The 5830-nt window shown below is 36.4% G+C and overlaps 1 pseudogene; it reads left to right on the forward strand.

Moving 5' to 3' along the window:
* Positions 1 to 902: 902 nt before the first annotated feature.
* LOC120207484 lies at positions 903 to 3484 on the forward strand (annotated as a pseudogene).
* The last annotated feature ends 2346 nt before the right edge of the window (positions 3485 to 5830 follow it).

The raw sequence follows: 5830 nt of genomic DNA on the forward strand, positions 1-5830 counted from the left end.
ACAATAGGTTTGGTACACTTGGATTTACTCCAAACATTTACACATGAGGAACAATCTGTCACGGTTGGGAGAGAGGAGGAGAAGCACGTAGCGAAGGGCATTGGGGATTCAGAAAATGAATTAGGGATTGAGCTAGGATTGCACGTAGTGAATTGGGGAATTTTGATTGTCATGATGGAAGAGGAATTAGGGTTGAAAAAGAGGGAATTGGGGATGAAATCGATTTAATTAGGGATTGGGAGCAAATCAGGGATTTGGAACGAGAAGGGAAATGGAAATGGGATGGATGGGTTGTCATATGAAGGATTTACTGTTGGGACCAGAATTGAGGAGGATATTGGGTCATCTGAGGCAAGAGGTGGGCTTAGTTAATGGTGGGCCACGGGTTGTATTCTGATGTGGCCATAGTTGCATATGATCCTGCACGAGTCATCACAAGTTAGTTATTTTGTTAAATTTTCAATACATACAGCTGTGGTACTTGTAATTATATAATCTGTACCCGATTCCATGGGGATTACCTTTGATGAATGAATGACAAATTCTCTTCTTAAAATTCTTCTTCTACTTCTCTAAAATCCCCATTCCTTATCCTAAATCATATATCTCTCGTCTACTCTCTCATCTTTTCTTCTCTTCTTTGTCTATTGTCTTCTCTATTTCTTGAGGATCATAACAATTGGTAATCAGAGCCTATTCTTGATCCAACTCAAGCTGGGTAAACAGAAAACAACATGGTGGAAAATAAACCTCCAGAAATTCAAGAAACGAGCAGTGGAGAACCATCCAAGACTGCACCGAAATGATGGGAAGAACAGAAAACAATTTGGGAAAATAGACTCAGCAGTTTAGAAGCCAGATCAGAAGAAACCAGGGAATGCCTTCAAAGAATCTTGAATCTAATGACCAAGAACGCTAAAGAAATAGAGCAGACAACTCCCATGAGCAAGCAGCAGAATTTGGTTAAAACCCATGCCAAAACAGAAGATTTACGAGACTCTCAATTCAAGACTTGCGGTGTTTTTAATCAAATTTTGTTCCCTCATGATGTACAACAAAAGATGCTTAAAGAGTCTGATTCGAGTGTTACTAGTTATCCTAAATCAACTCCAGTTCAGATGACTTATGAACAACAAATTACTTGGGAAAAATGTATGGATCGACCTTCATTGGGTACTTCTCAACTCATTTTTATCCACTTCAAAATTTGTTCGCCTGAAGGACAAAGGGAACATGATGTTTCTCACGTGTTTGATAAAATGTCTGTAAGAGTAGAAGACGCATTTCAATCGATGTTTAGAGAAATTTATTTCTTAGAGTTTATGAATGTCAATACACATGTTGAGGTCTTTGATCCTTATTTGTTTCGGCTTTTGTTGATGGGAAGAAGTATAAGTCCATTTGTTGGGAGTTTGAGTATGACTAAAAGGGAAATTGGTTCCGACCGTGAGTGGTCTGAAGAACAAAAGCTGGAATGGATAATATCTGAACCAAGTGTAAAACGTCCGTTGTTTGGTTTTGATCTTCCTATAACAGAAGAAAATGGTGTTGTTTTGGATATAATCAGTATCTTGGCAAAGTTTCCGGCAGATAACTTTGGAGCATACGCCATTTCAATTGCAACTTTGACAGATCTTGGTTTCTTATGGTTTAGAGAATTTTACTTGGAGTCTTCTCGTGTCATTCAGTTTCCAATAGAGTGTTTCTTTCCTTGGATGCTGGTGGATCACGTGCTCGAGTCTCAAAGTGATGGTCTTCTTGAAAGTGTTTTGATGCCATTTGACATTTATAACGACTCAGCACAACATGCACTGGTTGTGCTAAAGCAGCGCTTCCTCTACGATGAAATTGAGGCTGAGGTCGATCATTGTTTTGATATATTTGTTTCATAATTATGTAAAGCTATTTTCACATATTACAAGAGCTGGTCTTCTACTGAACTGCTTGATCCCTTATTCCTCTTTGCCTTGGACAATGGAGAAAAGTATTATATCCAACATATGTGGTTTATTTCCCTTCTAAAGACGACTAGAGTGAAGTTACTTGGGAGGACAATTAATTTAAGAAGTTTGATTGTTGAACGGATGAATAAAGTCTTCAGAGAAAATCTTGAGTTTCTCTTTGATCGTTTTGAGTCTCAAGTTCTATGTTCCATAGTGGAATTAGAAAAGTTGGTAGATATACTGAAGCATTCCTATGAATTACTTTCAAAAGATCTTTCAATAGACTCATTCAGTCTCATGTTGAATGAGATGCATGAGAACATATCTCTTGTGTCATTTTATAGTCGACTAGCTTCTCAGAGTTGGTCTGAGATGCAAAATGATTTTCTGCCAAACTTTATCCTTTGCAATACTACTCAACGTTTTATCCGATCTTCAAAAGTTCCTCTTGCTCCTGTAAAAAAGCCATCAGTTCCACATGCCAAGCCAAACTTCTATTGTGTCACTCAAGATTTAAATTTTGCACATCAAAGTTTTGCGCGATTGCATGGTGGATTTTTTGGGAATTCCATACATGATTTCCGTTGTTAAACTTCTAGGATCTAGGTCTTTACCGTGGCTTATCTGAGCACTGTTGGATCATATATCAAACAAGATTGCTACACTTGAGCCTATGATCATAGGCTTGCAAGAAGCACTGCCGAAATCAATTGGATTTCTTCCTTTTGATGGGGGTGTGACAGGATGTATGAGGCTCGTTAAAGAGCAACTCAGCTGGGGAACAAAACCAGAGCTCAAAGCAGAAGTTCTTCGTGGAATAAAGGAGATTGGGAGTGTATTATATTGGATGGGGCTCCTTGATATTGTTTTGAGAGAGTTGGATACCACACATTTCATGCAAACAGCAGGTTGGTTGGGCTTGCTTCCTGGTGCAGATGGGCAAACATTGTATTCACAAAATGGTGGAGACATCCCTGTTGTCAACCTCTTCAAATCTGCTACAGCTGCAATTGTGTCGAACCCTAGGGCTGTCAAATACGGGAAGTGTGTTAGAACACGCACTTGCATTTACAAGTGCAGCATTAGATAAATATTGCAGTAAATGGAGTGCTGCTCCAAAGACTGGGTTCATTGATATATCAGCTTCAAAGGATTTTGTGGTCTTGCTATCACAAATGCGATACTTTGATCCTTGGGGACAAGGATCGTCTAAAGGGGGAGGAATTGTCACGGTTGGGAGAGAGGAGGAGAAGCACGTAGCGAAGGGTATTGGAGATTCAGAAAATGAATTAGGGATTGAGCTAAGGATTGCACGTAGTGAATTGGGGAATTTTGATTGTCATGATGGAAGAGGAATTAGGGTTGAAAAAGAGGGAATTGGGGATGAAATCGATTCAATTAGGGATTGGGAGCAAATCTGGATTTGGAACGAGAAGGGAAATGGAAATGGGATGGATGGGTTGTCATATGAAGGATTTACTGTTGGGACCAGAATTGAGGAGGATATTGGGTCATCTGAGGCAAGAGGCGGGCTTAGTTAATGGTGGGCCACGGGTTGTATTCTGATGTGGCAATAGTTGCATATGATCCTGCATGAGTCACACAAGTTAGTTATTTTGTTAAATTTCCAATACATACAGCTGTGGTACTTGTAATTATATAATCTGTACCCGATTCCATGGGGATTACCTTTGATGAATGAATGACAAATTCTCTTCTTAAAATTCTTCTTCTACTTCTCTAAAATCCCCATTCCTTATCCTAAATCATATATTCTCTTGTCTACTCTCTCATCTTTCTTCTCTTCTTCGTCTATTGTCTTCTCTATTTCTTGAGGATCATGACACAATCTCAACCCAAGTTATTCAATAACTTACAATTGGGTTGGTGTATATAAACATTTCTCATGCTTATTATCCTACTAATGTGGGATATGGATTTTTCTATTTTTTTAACACTAGTACCTTATTTTGAGTAAAAGTTTCTCATTCATCACTCAATCATTTTGAGCATATGAGATATCGTTGTAAAAAATAATGTTACTAATGCTTTTGCTAAAAAGTTTGTTGACCAAAGTAAAAAAAAGATAATAGTTTGATCACTATATATATAGTTTAGTCTAAAAAAATATTGTTGGAAAGCATATAATATGTATATGATAAGTGGCCATGCATGTGACATGTCCAATCTATAACTATTGAGTTGACAGTAATAATCCAGTTAGCCTAGAAACCAACCTTGAAGTTCACAACTTAGAAATCTAATGATGGGAGTCAATTGGACCAACTGAACCCTTTTATTACATAAAAAACAACCCTTTCCGGCCAATTGAACCACCTCATTGGGGCCGGGGTATTTAGCTGTAACTTTTGTTTGAACCCCCCAACAAATTATAATGGCTTCACTACGCTTGCTGGCTCCACTGAAAAATCATACAATAAAATTAACATCCGGCTTTACTGTACCAATTGCTTAATTACTGTTTCCCCAGTTCATATCTATCTTGTTTTAAATACTGAAAAATATTTGAAGGGTAAAAAGGCAGGGGGTTTAAGCAGGACAAAGAATAGACACCACAAAAAATATGTAATAAAAAAGACAGAGAAAGGGGAGGAAGCATGTGTTTGTTGAAGATGGATGCCATAAATGATGCGTTGAAATAGTGTCTCTGTCCATCGGTTTGTCGGAAGTTGGATGTTGATTTCGAGTTTGACCCACTATAAAGCCGACCGTTTTGTAGTGCTTTCTCGTCATACGCGTGCGTGCTGAATGCAATGGATATCAGTCTCAGATTTCATGCTAAACCCCACTTTGTTTTGAAAAAGAAAAAGAAACAAGGCCTGCAACTGTAGTGGCAGTCATTGAGAAGCTAATGAGTTGTGATCAGTCATTTTCCATTACCTAAATGGCTAAATTAATCCAATATACTGTTTGTGTTACGTTGGAGTTGGATGTCGAACCAAATTAAGAGGATATCGTAGTCTCCCAAATAATATATATAGAGAGAGAGTTATGATCTACTTACAATTAGTATAAAATTTTAGGTTTTATATATTTTTAAGATCGTTGGATAAGGAAAATTCAAATGTTGAGACTAACTCACTGAAAAAAAAAAACAAAGAGTTAATCTTAACCTTTGATTTCTCTCATCCAACGATCCTAAAAAAGTGTAAAACTAATCAATTTTACCCTATATAATTGGATTTTGCTATATATATATATATTCATCTTTCTACTTTGATCTGTCCATGATTATGACTACTTATGTTCGTCTAAACTTAAACTATATACATGTGGGTTACGATAGGACACCTTGATAAGGTGTTTAGCATTTTTTAGAAGTGGGGGATGAAAATTATCAAAGTCGAATATTAAGGTATGAAATGGACACCAAATGTTGATGGCATGGCATGGGAGTATCATCTGTATATTAATAAATTATCAAAGTCTACCACCAGATACTTCTTACATACATGAACTATAAAAAATTATCCCTAAACATGTCGGCATGACCCACAATTAATTTTAAACCGTTCACAAAATTGCAACATAGCATTTCATGTGCATAATCAAAATTAAATTATATAAGTAGAAACTCAATAAATTTATCGATAATAATAATAATAATAATAATCTCTGTAAATCTCGACTACTGAGATTTAGTTGTCCAAGAGAAAGTTAGCTTCCCAAGAGAACTATAGTTTCCTGAAAAAGAAAATTAAATTTGCTGTCCCTAAACTCGACTTATTTGACTAAACATGGTCTTGGGAATACATATGGTTTTGTTGTGTGATAATTAATTTAAAATTAATTTAAGATGATTTTTAATTTAAAATATTAGTATTTTATTTAATTTTAAAAGTTATATAAATTTATAACATTTCGTT

The sequence above is a fragment of the Hibiscus syriacus genome, unplaced genomic scaffold (assembly GCF_006381635.1).
Source record: "Hibiscus syriacus cultivar Baekdansim isolate YM2019G1 unplaced genomic scaffold, ASM638163v2 tig00014862_pilon, whole genome shotgun sequence".
In the NCBI taxonomy this organism is placed as follows: Eukaryota; Viridiplantae; Streptophyta; class Magnoliopsida; order Malvales; family Malvaceae; genus Hibiscus; species Hibiscus syriacus.